Source organism: Mustela nivalis (genome assembly GCF_964662115.1).
Source record: "Mustela nivalis genome assembly, chromosome: 9".
NCBI lineage: Eukaryota > Metazoa > Chordata > Mammalia > Carnivora > Mustelidae > Mustela > Mustela nivalis.
The window spans coordinates 104,744,208-104,764,224 of NC_139028.1; the positions used below are offsets into that span (position 1 = coordinate 104,744,208).

Below are 20,017 nucleotides of genomic sequence, written 5' to 3' on the forward strand. Positions count from 1 at the left end.
GTAGCCTTCTTCCCCCTCTCTCTCTGCCTGCCTGCTTGTGATCGCTCTCTCTTTTGTCAAATAAATAAATAAAACCCTTTGAAAAAATCACCTCCAGCGATTTTGATTAGGAATTCACTCAGTGGGTCAATTACTTGGGAAAAATCAACAGCTTTAAAATGGGAGTTCTTCTTGTTGTGTACTGTATAACTTACTTGATTCAGCGGTTGTATGTCTTTTGCAAAGATGTTTAATGTTGGGCGCCTGGGTGGCTCAGTGGGTTAAGCCTCTGCCTTCGGCTCACGTCATGATCCCAGGGTCCTGGAATCGAGCCCCATATTGGGCTCTCTGCTGGGCAGGGAGCCTGTACCCCGCACCCCGCCTGCCTCTCTGCCTACTTGTGATCTCCGGCTGTAAATAAATAAATAAAATCTAAAAAAAAAAAAAAAAAAAAAGATGTTTAATGTTTTTTGTGAAAACCGTTCATGTTTTTGTTACGTATCTTAGTCTTATTGTTATTGTGAAGGAGATGTATTTTATTTATAACTCTGTATTATCCTTAGATTTGGAAGATGATTATGCTGACTTTTGACTCAGCTCTTTTAATAAACACTATAATCTGTTAGTTGATTGTCTTGGTTTTGTGAACTAGATGAACATACCAACTGGTAATGAATTGTATTGTTTCATGTCTGGTTCTGATTGCTTTATTTCCTTCTACTCTTATTTAATTTGTTGACACAGAATTTCCAAAGTGACAGGCTGATGGACCAAATTTAATCTGAAAATTATAAATTTGTTTAATCTAAAAATCATTAACGTAAGGTTTTATAAGCATAATCAATGATCAGTGTATTTAAGTCCTTAAAATTTATATAATGTATGAATACCTGATTTCTTTTTTAAAAAAAGATTTTATTTATTTACTTGACAGAGAGATACACAGAGAGAAAGGGAACACAAGCAGGGAAAGTGGGAGAGGGACAAGCTAGCTTCCCACACTGAGCAGGGACCCTGATGCTGGGCTCAATCCCAGGACCCTGGGATCATGATCTGAGTCGAAGGCAGACCTTAATGACTGAGCCACCCAGGTGCCCCTGAATGCCTGATTACTCCTAAAAATCTGAGTTTGGGACAGATTTGGATATATGCTCCTCATAAGGCAACAGCACACCAGAGTTTAGTCTTGGCAGACTCTTAAAAGGGGCAGTATTTGCTCCCTTTCTTCTAGGAACAAATGTCTTAAATTCTTCTTAAATGTCTTTGCATAGTTTGATTCTATTCAATTTTTTTTTAAATCTTCCTCAACTCTAAGTACATGAGTTTGAGAACTTGGCTTTAAAACTTTTAGTAAAATATATAACAATAGCAGCTCTAAAGATGGCCTTATCTTATTCCTGAATTTAATGAATCTCTCTCAGAATTAAGTGTGATATTTCCTTTAGGTTTCTGGAACATACCCTTTGACCAAGTTAAAGAAATTCATTTTACTTTTACTTTACTGTGATTTAATTATAATTCAGATGACATTTTATCAAATCCCATTTTGACATCTCAGAAATAGTCCTTCTTAATTTAACAATGTAATTCGTTTATCAGAAAATCCTGGTAACAAAAATCAGCAAACTATGGAAAGCAGAATATGTGAAAAATTTCCAGGCCTTATGTGCTAAAATGTATTTAATAATAAATGGAGGCAAGTTATTACCTGATAACTAATTTAATCCTCTATGAAAAGATGTGAACAAACTGGCAATTGACCCTACATTCTACGATGGCACGGTCACAAAAAGCTCTCAATAATAGAATGAGAAACATGAAACTAAAGCTAGCATCACATTATTCCTTTGATGGACTTTTATCGAGTTCCAAAACCTTACATATTACACAGATACACAGACTTGGACCTCATTCTAAGTTCCTTCCCAGTATTTATGTTATGTGATATAATAAAATAAAGATCAGCCTAAGGGTTTTCAAAAGATTCAACTCATCACACTGTTATGGATTTTTTCTTCTGTATTGATAAATGGAAACAATTTTAAAATATAAAGCTAAGAGGAGTATTTTACTGTGGTATATTTTAAAATGCTGTTGTAAAGTTCCTTTTACAATCAAAAATTAAAGGACAAATGGAAACTAGCTGCAAAAGATTTTCGCTCCTATTCCCCCAACTCCTCAATACACAAAAGTTAGTGTGAGCAAACATTTCAACATTTCGAGACTTTTTGAGTCTTGGTCATTTTTTTTTTTTTGAGTCTTGGTCATTTTTAAGAAACAATAATAACATTCTTGGTTTTTGTAATTTCAGGGAATATTGGAGGTCTTGGCCCTACATAATCTGACCCTGTGTGTGTATCTGATCTTGCTTCTTGCCACTCGCTTCCTGGACCATTGTGTTATAGGTCTTTCACAGTTCCTTGAAAATATCACAGTAATTCTGCTTTAGAGAGTCCCTTTCTAGAACATTGAACCCACTAATCTGCACAGAACTGTTTCCTCCTGATCAGATTTTTTTTTAATTGGTGCTCATCATCATTAAATGTATTGATTAATATGTTCCAGCACTTTTCCTCAGAAAATCTCAAGAGAATTCAAAACCAGCTGATATGTTATCTGCTAATAGAATCCTTTTCTGCCTAGCCAACCTGAGGTACCCTCCATAAAATAACCAGAGTCCTCCACTACCACTGATTCTATTCTAAAAATCACTCTCTGCCTTTGTTTGTTTTCAGTGATTTATTTTCTCCTTTCCCCCCGCAACCATATGAATTAGGCTACTTGCATTCTATAATCATTCAAGAGATATCTATTGAAACTTAATAGATGCCAAACATAAATAGACAAAAATCCTTTCCTCAAGATGTCTGCCATATTAGAGAGATGTCAAGTAGCAAAAGTCAAATGATAATGATGCAAAATTAATTATATTTTTCATCATTACTACAAAGAAAATAAAGAAGATGTTGACATAGGGAATTATTGAAGGAGTTGAAGAATCTTTAAAATAGTCATGCTGTCTGCGGTAAGGACACTTAATCTCTTAAACCCAGACTGTAAATTAGGGATGAGGAGCCAATTGAAGGAGATGGGGCTTGTTTCAGAAAGAGAGAAGCAAAAGAACTGAGGTGATAAAATCCTACAGAACCCTGCGGGCACATGAAAAGTCCACCACCTGCTGATGTACAGTGAGGGAGAAGGTGAGGAGCTCTAAATGGGCTCTGAGCCTTAGAGGCATTAGAAAGAGAATTTTATGACAAAGCAAGATGTTTCTAAAGACAATGGGAAGCCGAGATAGGGAACAAAGCAGGAATATACATACACATATACATATACATATACATATACATATACATATACATACATATATATGTACACATGTATATATGTAATATATAAAATATGTGTGTGTAAACATATATACACAAACACATATTTTAAAGATTTTATTTATTTATTAGAGAGAAAGAGAGCATGAGCCAGAGAGGTGGAGGGCAGTGAGAGGAAGAGGGAGAAGCAGACTCTCCACTGAGAAGGAAGCCCAATGTGGGCCTTGATCCCAGTAGATGATGATCATGACCTGAGCGGTAGAGTAATGCTTAACTGACTGCACTACCCAAGTGCCCCAGTAGGTTTCTATTTTTAATAAATGCCTCTGGCTCCTGGTGGAGAATGAAAAGTTTATTTCTCATAACTTTCAAAAATAATTTGTCTTTATTAAAAAAATAAAAGATCTTAGCATGACAGTCACTTGCCAACAAAAGTCCCTCATTTCCCCAGTTTCATGGCTTTTTTCACCTCAGCATTCATCAGGGTGTAGATTAAGGGATTCAACATGGGTGTGATGATGGAATGAGACTCAGCCATTGCTTTGTCTATGGGGTAAGTGGCCACAGGCCACATATACAGGAAAATGCATGGCGCAAAGAACAAGATGACCACAGTGAGGTGGGAGCCACAGATGGAGAGGACTTTGCGCTGCCCTTCAGAGCTGCAAGACCTCAGGGTGCATGGATGACCACGTAGGAGGTGATGAGAATAAGGAAGATGGTCACACACATCACCCCACTGTTGAAGATGACTAAGAGACCTATGGTGTGGGTGTCCATGCAGGTCAGTTTCAACAAGAGAAACAAATGACACATAAAGTGATCAATGACATTGAGGCCACAGAAGGGTATTTGATATGTGAAAAGAAGCTGTATTACTGTGTGATAAACCCTTCCACCCAGGCCCCTCCCAGCAGCAGACAGAACACAAGAGAGTTCATGGTGGTCGTGTAGTGCAGAGGTTTACAGATGGGCACATAGCAATCATAGGCTCTTATAAGACAAAAAAGCATTAGAATAATTGAGATTCCAGAAGAAGAAAAAAGAGAGAGGGGAGCTGGAGGTATATTGGAGAGAATTATTATAGAGAATTTCTCTAATATAGCAAAGGGAACAAGTATCAAAATCCAGGAGTTGCAGATAACCCCCCTCAAAATCAATAAGAATACGTCCACACCCTGTGATCTAATAGTAAAATTTACAAGTCTTAGCAATAAAGAGAAAATACTGAAAACAGCCCTGGACAAGAAGTCTGTAACATACAATGGTAAAAATATTAGACTGGCAGCAGACTTATCCACAGAGACCTGGCAGTCCAGAAAGATATGGTATGCTATATTCAGAGCACTAAATGATAAAAAAATGAAGCCAAGAATACTATATCCAGCTAGGCTATCATTGAAAATAGAAGAAGAGATGAAAATTTTTCAGGACAAACAAAAACTAAAATAATTTGCAAACACCAAACCATCTTGACAGGAAGTATTGAAAGGGGTACTCTAAGCAAAGAGAGAGCCCAAAAGTAGTAGTAGACCATAAAGAACAGAGACAATATAAAGTAATAGTCACTAAATTCATATCTCTCAATAGTTACCCTGAATTTAAATGGGTTAAATGCCCCAATCAAAAGACACAGGGTATCAGAATGGATAAGAAAAGCAAAACCCATCAATATGCTGTCTACAAGAAACTCATTTTAGACACAAAGTCACCTCCAGATTTAACATGAGGGAGTGGAAAACAATTTACCATGCTAATGGATATCAAAAGAAAACTGGGGTGGCAATCCTTATATCAGATCAATTAGATTTTAAGCCAAAGACTTTAATAAGAATTGAGGAAGGACACTATATCATACTCAAAGGGTCTGTCCAGCAAGAAGATCTAACAGTTTTAAATATCTATGCCTCTAACATGGGAACAGCCAACTATAGAAACCAATTAATAACAAAATCAAAGAAACACGTTGAAATAATATAGTAATAGCAGGGGACTTTAACACTCCCCTCACTGAAATGGACAGATCATCCAGGCAAAAGTCCATAAAGGAAATAAAGGCCATAAAGGACACACTGGACCAAATGGACATCATAGATATATACAAAACATTCCATCCCAAAGCAACAGAATGCACATTCTGCTCTAGTGCATGTAGAGCATTGTCCAAAATAGATCACATTCAGGTCACAAATCAGGTCTCAAATGGTACCAAAAGATTGGAATCATTCTTTGCATATTTTCAGACAACACTGCTCTGAAGCTAGAACTCAACCACAAGAAGAACTTTGGAAAGAAGCCACATACATGGAGACTAAAGAGCATCCTTCTAAAGAATGAATGTGTCAACCAGGAAATTAAAGAAGAATTGGAAAATTTTGTGGAAAAAAATTATAATGAAAACACAGCAGTTTAAAGTCTGTGGGACACAGAAAGGGAAATTCTGAGAGGAAAATATATAGCAATACAAGCCTTTCTCAAGAAAAAAGAAACTTCTCAAATACCCAACCTAACCCTACACCTAAGTAGCTGGAGAAAGAAAAACAAGAAAGCCTAAACCTAGAAGGAGAAGAGAAATAATAAAGATCAGAGCATAAATCAATGAAATAGAAACCAAAATCAAAACAAACACAAACAAACAAACAAAAACACAGTAGAACAAATCAAAGAAACTAGGATCTGGCTCTTTGAAAGAATTAATAAGATTAATAAACCGTCGGCCAGACTTATGAAAGAGAAAACAGAGGGTTGCCTGGTTGTCTCAGTGGGTTGGGCCCCTGCCTTCAGTTCGGGTTGTGATCTCCAGGTCCTGGGATCTGGCCCCGTGTTGAGCTTCCTGCTTGGTGGGTGGCCTGCTTCCCCCTGCCCCTGGCAGCCTCTCTACCGACTTGTGATCTCTGCCTGTCAAATACATAAATAAAATTAAAAACAAAAAAAAAAGAAGAAGAAAAAAGAAAGGACCCAAGTAAATAAAAATATGAATGAAAGAGATCACAGCCAACATCAAAAAAGTACAAACAATTATAAGAACATATTATGAGCAACTATACACCAGCAAATTTGACAATCTGGAAGAAATGGATGCATTCCTAGAGACATAAAAAATACCGCAACTGAACCAGGGAGAAATAGAAAACCTGAACAGATCCATAACAAGTAAGGAGATTGAAGCAGTCATCACAAACCTCCCAACAAACAAGAGCCCAGGACCAGATGGCTTCCCAGGGGAATTCTACCAAACATTTAAAGAAGGATTAATTCCTATTCTCCTGAAACTGTTCCAAAAAATAGAAATGGAAGGAAAACTTTCAAACTCCCTTTATGAGGCCAGTATTATCTTGATCCCAAAACCAGACAAGAATTCCATCAAAAAAGAGAATTAGAAACCAATACCTTTGGTGAATAGAGATGCAAAAATTCTCACCAAAATACTAGTCAATAGGATCCAACAGTTCATTAAAAGGATTACTCACCACGACCAACTGGGATTTATTCCAGGGCTGCAAGGTTAGTTCAACATCCGCAAATCAATCAATATGATACAATACATTAAAAAAAAGAGAAAGCAGGAACCATATGATACTCTCAATAGATGCTGAAAAAACATTTGACAAAGTACAGCATCCCTTCCTGATCAAAATTCTTCAAACTGTAGGGATAGAAGGTACATACCTCAATATCATCAAAGCCATTTATGAAAAACCCAGAGCGAATATCATTCTCAATGGAGAAAAACTGAGAGCTTTCTTGCTAAGGTCAGAAACATGCCAGGGATGTCCATTATCACCACTGCTATTCGCCATAGCAGTAGAAGTCCTAACCTCAGCAATCAGACAACAAAAAGAAATTAAAGGCATAAAAATCAGCAAAGAAGTCATATTATCCCTCTTTGCAGATGATATGATTCTATATGTGGAAAACCCAAAAGACTCCACTCCAAATCTGCTAGAACTTGTACAGGAATTCAGTAAAGTGTCAGGATATAAAATCAATGCACAGAAATCGGTTGCATTTCCTTACACCAACAACAAGACAGAAGAAAGAAAAATTAAGGAGTCAATCCCATTTACAATTGTTACCAAAAACATGATACCTAGGAATAAACCTAACCCAAGAGGCAAAGAATCTATACTCAGGAAACTATAATGTACTCATGAAAGAAATTGAGGAAGACACAAAGATATGGAAAAATGTTCCATGTTCATGGACTGGAAGAACAAATATTGTGAAAATGACTGTTACCTAAAGCAATATACACATTTAATGCAATCCTTATCAAAATCCACCCATTTTTTTTGTCAAAGAAGTGGAACAAATAATCCTAAAATTTATATGGAACCAGAAAAGATCTCAAATAGCCAGAGGAATATTGAAAAAGAAAGCCAAAGTTGGTGGCATCACAATTCCGGACTTCAAGCTCTATTACAAAGCTGTCATCATCAAGACAGTATGGTACTGACACAAAGCAGACACATAGATCAATGGAACAGAATAGGGAGCTCAGAAATATACCCTCAACTCTATGGTCAATTAATCTTTGACAAAGAAGGAAAGAATGTCCAATGGATAAAAGACAGGCTCTTCAACAAACGGTGTTGGGAAAATTGGACAGCAACATGCAGAAAAATGAAACTGGACCATTTCCTTACACCACACACAAAAATAGACTCAAAATGGGTGAAAGAGGGGTACCTGGGTGGCTCAGTGGGTTAAGCCTCTGCCTTCGGCTCAGGTCATGATCTCAGGGTCCTGGGATTGAGACCCACATCGGGCTCTCTGCTCAGCAGGGAGCTTGCTTCCTCCTCTCTCTCTCTCTCTGCCTGCCTCTCTGCTTACTTGTGATCTCACTCTCTGTCAAATAAATAAAATCTTTAAAAAAAAAATGGGTGAAAGACTTCAATGTGAGAAAGGAATCCATCAAAATCCTTGAGGAGAACACAGGCAACAACCTCTTCGACCTCAGCTGCAGCAACTTCTTCCTAGGAACATCACCAAAGGCAAGAGTAGCAAAGCCAAAATGAAGTATTGGGACTTCATCAAGATCAAAAGCTTTTGCACACCAAAGAAAACAGTTGACAAAACCAAAAGACAACTGACAGAATGGGAGAAGATATTTGCAAATGACATATCAGAGAAAGGGCTAGTATATAAAATCTATAAAGAACTTATCAAACTCAACACCCAAAGAACAAATAATCCAGTCAAGAAATGGGCAGAGGGCATGAGTAGACATTTCTACAAAGAAGAAACCCAGAGGGCCAGCAGTGTTGAAAAAGTGTTCCACATCACTCAGCATCAGGGAAATACAGATTAAAACCACAATGAGATAGCACCTCACACTAGTCCGAAAGGCTACAATTAACAAGTCAGGAAATGACAAATGCTGGCAATGATGCAGAGAAAGGGGACCCCTCCTTCATTATTGGTGGGAATGCAAGCTGGTGCAACCACTCTGGAAAAAACATGGAATTTCCTCAAAAAGTTAAAAATAGAACTACCCTATGACCTAGTAATTGCACTAGTTGTATTTACCCTAAGGATACAAATGTAGTGATCCGAGGGGGTACATGCACCCAAATGTTAATAGCAACAATGTCCACAATAGCCAAACTATGGAAAGAACCTAGACGCCCATCAACAGATGAATGGATAAAGAAGATGTGGTATATACACACAATGGAGTACTATGCAGCCATCAAAAGAAATGAAATCTTGCCATTTGTGATGATGTGATTGGAACTAGAGGGTATCATGCTTAGCGAAATAAGTCAATCAGAGAAAGACACTTATCATATGATCTCCCTGATTTGAGGAAGTTGAGAGGCAATGTGGGCGTTTGGGAATAGGAAAAGAATAAATGAAACAAGATGGGATTGGGAGGGAGACAAACCATAAGAGATGCTTAATCTCACACAGCAGAGGATTGCCAGGGGGAGGGGAGTAGGGAGAGGGAGGTGGAGTTATGGACATTGGGGAAGGTATGTGTTATGGTGAGTACTGTGAAGTGTGTACACCTGGCGATACACAGACCTGTACCCCTGGGACGACTAATACATTGTATGTTAATAAAAAAGTAAAAATATAAATTAAAAAAAGTGTTCTGTAAATTGTCTATTTGATACCTTCTCCAAATATATTTTAAAACACCTCAAATCTGGCAGCAGATCTGATGTGAACTCTGCTATTCATACCCACCAGTAATCTGGAGAGTTTATCTACTGATGACTTTATCCAAAATACATATTCCTACCTCTTCCTATAATTGGCATGATCCTTCCACTTCATTATAGATATTGTTGTAAATGTTGTTCAGATCAATTTTCATGGGATATATTATTAGGGTCACTTTACTCACATGGCTTCATTTCCCACTAGAGCATACAATTCCAGGACCATAGGGCTGATTCATTTCGCTTCTGCTCTTTGGATGACTGTTTTCCAATATCAGAGAGCAGGAGATTATCTAAGTTGATACACACCTGACAAAGAAGAGTTATTATAGTATAGAGCCATTCTTTAAAATCTCCTGGTTCTTCAGTTTAGAAGTGGGCAGAAGACATGAAGAGACACTTCTCCAAACAAGACACACAAATGGATAACAGATGCATGAAAAAAAAAAAAAAAAAAAGAAGAAGTTCAATGTCATTTACCATCACAGAACTGACAAATCAAAACCACAATGAGAGATCACCTTACACCAGTCAGAATGGCTAAAATTTACAAGACAGAAATCAACAATAGTTGGAAAGGATGTGGATAAAGGGGAATCCTCTCACAGTGTTTGTGGAAATTCAAGTTGGTGCAACCTCTCTGGAAAAAGTATGGAAGTTCCCCAAGATATTAAAAATAGAGCTACCCTATGATCCAACGATTGCATTAGTGGGCACTAACCATAAAGGTACAGATGTAGTGAAAAGAAGGGGCACCTGTACCTCTTAAGGAGAGAAAGACAGCTATTGTGTGGTTTCAATCATATATGAAACATAAGGAATAGTGCAGAGGATGATAGGGGAAGGGAGGGAAAACTAAACGGGAAGAATTCAGAGAGGAAGAAAAGCCATGAGAGACTCTGGCCTGCAGCAAATAAGCTGAGAGTTACAGAATGGTGGGTGTTGGGGGATGGGGTAACAGGGTGATGGGTACTAAGGAGGACATATGTTGTGATGAGCACTGGGTGTTAAACACAACTAATGAATCATTGAACACCGCATCAAAAACTAATGACAAACTATATTTTAGCTAAATGAACATAATAAAAAAGGAAAATTGCCCTCCATTTTCTACAAAAAATAAGAAAAAATTAAAGTCTCCTAATTTTTCCTTGAAGATTAGATCATTTTTTGATACATTTCTCCTATTTCTCACAGCCCACAAGGCTTTACAAATTACACCACATTCAGCTTTTAGCCTGGTTTGGGACTATTCTATGGGAAACGAGCATATTTAACTTTCAGGGATTTAGGCGGGAGATTCTAGTTATATCAGGAGAGCATTTAAATTTAGGTTTCTAATATTTGGTACATGGTTGGGAAAGTATTAAAATGGAAATTATTTTATCTGCAACAACCCACATATTTTAGAGTAAAAAAAAAATGAGTTAAGGTGGGTTTTTGCTGATATAAAATCATACGATTTGTATTTGCACATATATTTACCACTTGTGTTGATCTTCATTTCTTTCAGAACCATATTCCTAGTTGGCAGGATTTATCTGCTCAGTAAATGGCTGGTACTGATACATTTCTTGAACGTCATATGTCTGAAAGTCTTCACTACAGACAGCTTTGTTTTTAAAGATATTTTTGTGAGTATTGAATTTGAGGTGGACAGTTTTTCTTTGAGCATTTTAAAGATGTTGCTCCATTCTCTTCTGCTCCACTGGTTTACAGTGTTTCCGGTGAGAAGTTTGCTGTGATTTTTATCTTTATTCTGCTCTTTTATTTTATTTTTCCCTTGGGCTGCTCTTAACATTTTTAAAAATTTTTATTTATATTTTTAATTTATTTTCAGTGTTCCAGAATTCATTGTTTATGCATCACACCTCGTGCTCCATGCAATACGTGCCCTCCATAATACCCACGACCAGGCTCACCCAACCTCCTACCACCCACCCCTCCAAAACCCTCATATCATTTTTCAGAGTCCACAGTCCCTCATGGTTTGTCTCCCTCTCAAATTTCCCCCAACTCCCTTCTCCTCTCCATCTCCCCATATCTTCCGTGTTATTCCTTATGCAAAACCATATAATAATTACCTCTCTCTGCTTGACTTATTTTGCTTAGCATAATCTCTTCCAGTCCTGTCCATGTTGATACAAAAGTTGGGTATTCATCCTTTCTGATGGAGGCATAATACTCCATAGTGTATATGGACCGCATTGTCCTTCTCCATATATCTGTTTTTTTTTTAATATAATTTTTTATTTTTTTATAAACATATATTTTTATCCCCAGGGGTACAGGTCTGTGAATCACCAGGTTTACATACTTCACAGCACTCACCAAAGCACATACCCTCCCCAATGTCCATAATCCCACTCCATGTATCTGTTGAAGGGCATATTGGATCTTTCCATGGTTTGGCGACTCTGGCCATTGCTGCTATGAACATTAGGGTAACATTTTCATTTTAATCACTGTTTTTGGCCTATGTATTATGATGTATCTATTAGTGCAGTGTGCATCATGACTTTGTGTCTTACTTGATTATTGGCTCAGTGGATTTATAGTTTTCACTAAATTAAAAAAAAATTGGTCATTATTTCTGTTTTCTGGAATTTCTCCCAACCTGTTTTTTGAAGATTCTAATTATTCATTCAAAAGGCTGTTTGAAGTCTTTTCTTAGCTCATGGATACTCATGTATTTGTTTTTCAGTCCTTTTAAAAAAAAAAATTCTTTGCTTTATTTTGATGGTTTCTATTTTAGTGTCTTCAAGTTTACTAATCTGTTCTGCTGCAGTGGACAATCTGTTCATCTGCTATTCTCATCCCAGTTATTGTATATTTATTCACTAGACCTTTAAAGTGATGTAAAAGCCTCAAATAAGGCTCTTTTTTGTGTTTCCAATGTCTATACTTACCATATTCGAATTTTTCTCCACTTTCTTGAAGATATTCAATGCAGTGATCATAATAATTTTATGGTACTCATTTACTAATTCTATATTCATTGTTTGTGTGTGTGTGTGTGTGTGTGTGTGTGTGTGTGTGTGTTTGTGTGTGGTATTGAATGGGTTGTTTTTGTCCCCATGAAATGAATGATATATTCTTGCCTCTTTACATGCTTGGTAATATTTGATTGGTTGTTATGCATTATGATTTTTACCTTTGTTGCTGGATATTTTGCATTTCTATAATTGTTCTTGAACTTTGTTAAATGGGACCAGAACAGTGATTATTTTATGATTAAGTTTTCCTCTCTATTGAGGCAATGCACTTTTTAATATCTTACCTTGTCCTATGAATTATGAGTTTCTCTATTCTGGTGGGTGGGAAACCCAGACTTATCCAGGTCTTGCGTGAGTGTCAAGGATTGCTTCCTCCAATTCCCCCTGATATGTGAAACATACACAGCATCCAAAGATCTCAACTCTCCCAAGTTAACCTACACATTAATGGAGTTCCCCAGTAAAATCACTAATAACATATATTTTTAAGTAGACAAATTGTTTTCTCTTGAAAAATAAATAAGCAAAACATGAGCAGATAATTTGGACCAAAAATGGGGGGAAATTCTATCAGATAAATACAGTACCCAGCTACAAATAATTACAAGTGTGTGGCATTAGCTAAGGAATAAAGATATCGTGGAAGCTGAACACACATCTCTGAAATAGATCATGATAGAGATAAGATTTTGGGAAAAAAGATTAATGTGATATTTAAATTATTTGGAAAATAAATGATTTTTGGTGGGATTATGGACATTGGGGAGGGTATGTGATTTGGTGAGTGCTGTGAAGTGTGTAAACCTGGTGATTCACAGAGCTGGACCCCTGGGGATAAAAATATATGTTTATAAAAAATTAAAAATTAAAAAAAAAAGTTGCTAAGACAATACATGTTTACTTTCTGGAATAATTTTTTTATACCATGGGAAATAAAAATAATTAACAGTTTAAATAGAAAATACTTATCTGTTTAATAAGGGAAACTGTGGCAAAGGTGTGTTGCTGCTTTATGGTAGAGAAGGTTTTTCTTATAATGACTCAAGGGCAGAAGGAAGTGAGAAACTTTCCTAACAAGATTAAGCAGAGGGGACAGTAAAGGATTGAAGAGAAGTGAGAAAGGGGCGGGGGAGAGTAAAAGTGGTAATTTTCTTACAATGAAGGGAAGAGAAGGAGCTGTGCTTTATATTTTGGGAACCTCTTCTAGTTTTAAGAGTATTTGTGGAAAGACACAAATGATTGAGAAAGCCCCTGTCTTCTCAGTAGAGCTCAGCTTCCCACGATCCAGTGTGTTGGAGAAATTTACTGTTAATTATAATTTTTATGCTCAAACTTTATCAAAACACAGAAGAAAAGAGGTTTTAGCATTTGTTAATTATTCAGTCTTCTTCCAATAGCTGGAAACCAGAGGTCATTTTCTGTGGAGGCATGCTTTATGGAGAAGCAAGGCGGAGAGGTCATTTTGGAGATCTTTATGGGTATCAGAAGTTATACCTATAGCATTTACCACCCCAGATGGTTTCTGAAAAAGCTAATTTTCCTTTCTTTCAAAGGCTGTGTTTCTAATTTGACCCTATATCCTGCATCTTAATGTTTCTTTCTTTTCTTTTTTCCATTCTGCCCTATGCTGGAAACTTTCTTCAATGTTTCACTGGAAGAATTCATCAAGAACGTTTTGAGTAATCATCATTCCCTACAAATGCCCAAATCAAACAAAAAGTAAAAATATTTCTGAAAGATAAATTTAATTCTTAAGAGATTTAAACATTTCAGAATTAAATGTTATAATCTAAATATTACAGGACCGTGCTAGACCCATTAGATAAATTTGCTAATTAGTTTGAGGTAAGAGTCAAAATAACATTCTTTTATTTATCAACAAGGCATTAGATTTTTTAAAAAATGAGGAAAAAAAAACTGTGCAAGTTCATTTGTTTTGTGACCCTATGATGCCTATTCCTGAAGTGATTTGCTGTCAGTTGCAGTTGTGGCTATCATGTGTGTGTTCACATCACGGAAAGAGGTTTGTATTCTAATTATTGGTATTATAAGAATGATGATCCAAGTCATATCCAAAATATTTCAATTCCACAAGAAAACCAAAGTGAAAAAAAAAGGGCAGTATTTTCTCCAAGTTACACTGACAGTGTTCATTAATATGTGAATATAAATATTCATATATCAGTAGTGAATTTGAATGCCATGACTAATCTGTAATTGTACCATTAGGCAGATTAGACATAGAAGTAACCTATAAAGTCATATCCATGAAGAGCAGAGACATCCAGAAATGACAATGATGTAGGCCTTTTTCTCTTTAGTCTTTCAAATGATGAGTTCTAAACTGATAAATTATTTTGGATGAATGCCAAGGCTGAAGCTGAGTTTTAGAGCAACCCTATTTAAAAATCTTTTATAAATTTGACGAAAATGGTTTACACATTATCAAGGAACATGTAGGGATCATGTGTGTAAACAGTGGACACGTCAATGGATCACACAAGACTTGAATGCGTAGATGGCTCTGTGCCCATGCTCTGAGTGACAGGAAGCAGGAGAAGAGTGATCTCAGGAAGATGTTCCATGTAAAGGCAGGGATTTGGCATGAGTTCATGGTTAGGGAGAATGATTGGAGGCTTCAGCTGCAGTTCATGACTGACCAGGGCACTGGAGACAGAAATACAAAGATACCATTCAAAGTGGTTGATGTAATGTCTTCAGAAAATCAGGCATTATGTTGGGAGAATTGGGGCCTGCCTGTAGGAGCATTTTTCAGTAGCTCCATAGTAGAATTTAGCTCTGAAACTTCTTGCCAAGAAACCTTTGGCTGCTGGAAGAAGTTGTCCCTGAGGAGTTGAAAAACAAAAGTGCCTGTTAGTGTGTTAGTGGTTTTGGCATCACACATTCTGATAATTAAATGATTGCATCAGCCTTGGAGACCAGGAGACCATGTTGGAAGGAGTTATTGACCACAGTTTGCTGTGTACCTCAGGGAATCCACTTTTTCCTTTCATGCATCATGAGCCAAAGGCAGGAGTTGGTGTTTCAAGGCATCTAAGAGTAAGGCTGACCTACGGAATACAACATTGTCATAGCTTCAGGATAGATTATGACCCCAGAAGAAAACTTGGCATATGTGTGTAAAAGTCTATACATCAGCTAGTAAATCCTTTTATTGAGCACTTTTATGTGCACAGAAAAATTGAGAGGGAGGCATAGCAATTTCCCATGTACTGACTGCCCCCACACATGCACAGCCTCCTCATTGTTAACATCCCCTACATAGTCATGTGTTTGTTGCAGTTGAACTTATACTGATATGTCATAATCACCCATGGTCTGTAGTTCACCTTAGGACTAACTCTTGCTGTTGTACATTCTGTAGGTTTGGACAAATGTATAATAATAATGTGTATCCCATATTATAGTGTCATACAGATTGTTTTTACTGTCCTAAAGATCTTCTGTGTATTGATTCATCTCTCTCCATTACCTCTTCAAATTGGGTGTTTAAATTATGAAATAGGATGAAGGTAAATCTATCTTAGTTAGGCTATCTTCTTGAGGGCAAAAGAGTATGTTATGACAGTAAAAATGAACCTACAACTGTATTCACAAACCAATGTAAAACTTGGTAACATACATAATGTTAAATGAAAAATAAAAGCAATTCCTAGAATTCTGCATATAGTCTGTTATATTCTGTAAAATTCAAAACAGAGAAACTGAACAATATATTTAAGATGTTTTATTTTCAGGAAATAAGATAGTGATATATTAAAAAAAGTCAAATATTGGCTACCTTTAGGATGAAGCAGGGACAAGATAAGGAAGGAGTTAATTGGATTTAACTTTTGGTAATATTTTAGTTCTTTGGATAGTGTTAAGTTTGCAAATATTCATTATACTTTTTAAAAGCATGCAAAAAAGTAGTATAAAATGAATAAAATAAATACGGTAAAAGAGTTGGAAATGTGAAAAATGTAGAATTAAAGATTTTTCTTTTTTCCTACTTGTCTGCTGGCTCTGCTTCCTTTTGGGCTCACTCCGTTTTAAATCAGGCTCTCAACCCTATGATAAGATTTTAAGATTTCTGGGTCTCTACTCCAGAAACTCTATTGGGAATAAAATAATAACTTTTTTATGAGTCCAAGCAAAGATTTTGAGCTTGCATCTCATATGCAAATAGATCTCTGACCTGATCATTAAACAGGGATGGGGGAAAAGCTTTCTGATTGGCCACAGAGAAGTCATAGTCCCATCCTTGGGGAAAATGCTGCTCATAACTCATACTAAATATGGAGGATTTGTGGGTCTTCAGGGGAAAATCAAGGTTCATTCAAAGAAGGAAGACAAATCCTTTCAGGAAAAATCAAACAGGGCGCACTAAGGTTTTTTATTTTTCTTTCTTTCTTTTTTTTTTTTTTTAAGATTTTATTTATTTGACAGACAGACATCACAAGTAGGCAGAGTGACAGGCAGAGAGTGGGGGAAGCAGGCTCCCCACTGAGCAGAGAGCCCCATGCAGAGCTCAATCCCAAAACCTCGAGATCATGACCTGAGCCAAAGGCAGAGGTTTTAATCCACTGAGCCACCCAGGTCCAACTAAGACAGTTTTTATAGCTCATCTTTAGCCTCTTCCTGAGGCAAGTATGGTGTATCTGCTGAAGTGTTGGAGATGTTTCCTCAAAACAGCAAATGCCCGCCAAAGATTCTCCTTATTGATGATACGTTCTACAGCACTTCATGAGAAATATCACACTGTATTATGAGGACAACCTGACATTTCAAGGTTATTTGATGTTTAGTGGGATTCAGTGTTTCAGTGCTATTGACCCTAGCTGCAATTGAGGCCCAACATTGAAGAGACTCCTAGAGGACTATTAGCTGTCTCCTCAGACCAGACCTCACTTCAATCCACTATTTCTAAATTAGTAATTTTATATTAGTTAAGAAATGATCTCTTCAACTTATTGCAACTACCATCATAAGAGGAATTATTCAGAAGTAATTATAAATTATAACTCAAAGCATTTTTTAAAAATATTTTATTTATTTATTCATGAAAAACAGACAGAGAGAAGCAGAGGGGGAAGCAGGGTCCCCACTGAACAGGGAGCTTGTTCAGGGATCCTGACCTGGGCCCAAGGCATATGCTTAACCAAATGGGTTCCCCAGTTGTCCCCACTCAAAACTTTTTTCAGCTTGGTTTACTTATTTAATTCATTCATTCAGTTAGTAACCAATAGATTGCTTAACACATAATATAGATTATTTTGGGGTTTTTTTTTTTTTGAGATTTTATTTATTTATTTGATGGAGAGACACACAGCAAGAGAGGGGATGCAGGCAGGGTGAGTGTGAGAGGCAGGCTTCCTGCTTAGCAGAGAGCCCAATGTCCTGCTAGTTCTCAGCCCCTGGAATCATGAGTTGAGCTGAAGGCAGAGGCTTAATGACTGAGCTACCCAGGCACCCCTGAACTGCTTTTTGTAAATACTTACTAGTAGATTTGGTGGATAATAAGACAGTGGTAATTCCCAACCTCAATGAGTATTTAAAGTTTATGGAATATTATGGAATATTACACCTCCATAAAGTTTATGGAACTTGTGAAGATTTGAGCAGTAAAATCGGAATTCTTAATAAGATATATACTCAGTACACATACTAATCTTCAGATCACTTACTACAAATCTGGTTCTTTGGGGGTGGGCTCAGTTATAACACAGAGAACACAACCTCTGGTTTTGGGACACTATACTCCTTTCCCTGGATTGTACTTGCAAATAAATTAGAAGAGCCAAAGAAGCTTGTCTCCTAAAGCATAGATATTAATTTAGGGCACTGGGCAGGGATCAGAGTAGTTTCTTAGAGAACCACATCCTCTGTTGCCAAAGACACTGTTTTTTCTTCTTCACATCGTCAAGCATCTGTATTTTCCTTTTTCCCCTGTATCTTTGGTCATCCAAAGGTACCAGATGCCACAGAAGCACCAAGAATTACAAAATCTAAGTCTGAGAAGATTTATCTCACTCTACTGTGTTAGAACCAAAAGGTAAACATATTACAACATCTGAGTTGTTTCTGATTAATAAAGAAGGGAAAACTTTAGAGAATGGTATTCTCTAGGGTGCTAATATTTTTTATCATCATGTCTTAAAATATTCCCTCTAGGATGCAGAAAAGGGATTTTTTTTTTCTGTGTTTCATGGGAAGGCTGCTTTCAAAAAGGGATGGAAATATTTGGCACTAATTTATGGTGTTCTAACAGGTAAGTGACAGTTTGCTTACATCTTTGTACTCAGAGAGGCATCATTATAAAATAATCCAATATATTTAAAATATATTTTCATACATCATTTGGCTATTGCTCCCAAATCCTCTGAGAAGAGAAAATGAAAAAAAGAATTTTTTTCAAAAGTTTACTATTAATGCAGTAATGACATAAAAGGAAAGGTAAGCTTTGGAGTAAAATAATCTCATGAACTCACAAATATTTTATGAGTACCAGGTATGTGAAAATCTTTGTGTGGTTTTCCATTGTTGTATGGGGGTGGAAGGAAGGATTTCATGTTGTAAGGATTACTATAGAATGTGTAAAGGTTCACAAATGCTTTTCATATAAGGTCACTGAGGAGGATAGATCCTCAGTATGGATACCAAAAAGTTAGAAGAGCTTAAACCTGGTGATAATCTGGAGAAAAGGTCAATAGAGACATGACCTTGAAGGGTTTGGGAGAATGCTAACTTTCCTATCTCCAAGTGACAGCTTCAAATAGGAAGTTGTGGGGTTCCTTGCTGGCTCAGGTGGTTGAGCATCTGACTCTTGATTTCAGCTCTGGCCTTAATCTCGGGCCCCTGATTGAGTGCCATATCTCGCTCTATACTCAGTGGTCAAGGTCTCCAGGTCTGCTTGAGATTTTCTTTCTCTGCCTTACAACTACCCCCTGCTTGCTCTTTCTTTCTTTCTCTTTAAAACAAATCAATAAATCTAAAAAATAATTAGAAATTTGCACATCATGGCATGGAGTTTTTATTCTTTATATGTTTTCAAAATAATATTGTAAGAATTTAATTTGCATTTGACCCACATTTGAGATGTAGTCTTATTGCTGAACAACTTTTTCTCATGGAAAGTTTGGAGGAAACATGGCAATGTGGAGGCAACACAACATCATGAAATTGAAAACTGCCATCATATATGTGTGATGGTTTCTTTTTTAATCCTTCTTCATTTTGGGCTTTTAAGGGGTAAAGAATATGGGGACAGTTTATTAACCTGCCCACAGAGCATGTGAATTTTGCATATATATGAGTATAGGGGTTCTCCCAGAGATGGAAGTCTAGTGTAACCAATCAGGGATGGTTAGGTAGTTGAAGGAAGCCCTTCAGCAAGCACTGTGGCTGCTGCAGAAAAACAGATTTATGGGGTAGAATTATTCACCTGATACTATATTCCACTCTCATCTATTCTCCACTTTTTTTTTTTTCTGTGTGCTTTTTTTCAGCTCTTCTCCGTTACCTCCAAACCCAACATGTAGTTTGT

The 20,017-nt window shown here is 36.8% G+C and overlaps 1 pseudogene across 1 annotated transcript in view; it reads right to left on the bottom strand.

Annotated features, from left to right (window-relative positions):
* Nucleotides 1–3,747: 3,747 nt before the first annotated feature.
* Nucleotides 3,748–20,017, bottom strand: part of LOC309840360 (olfactory receptor 4C11-like) — a 36,851-nt pseudogene continuing 20,581 nt past the window's right edge. Inside the window, exon 3 of the transcript in view lies at nucleotides 3,748–4,069. The product of the transcript in view is annotated as an olfactory receptor 4C11-like (transcript). The remainder of the gene's footprint in view (nucleotides 4,070–20,017) is intronic.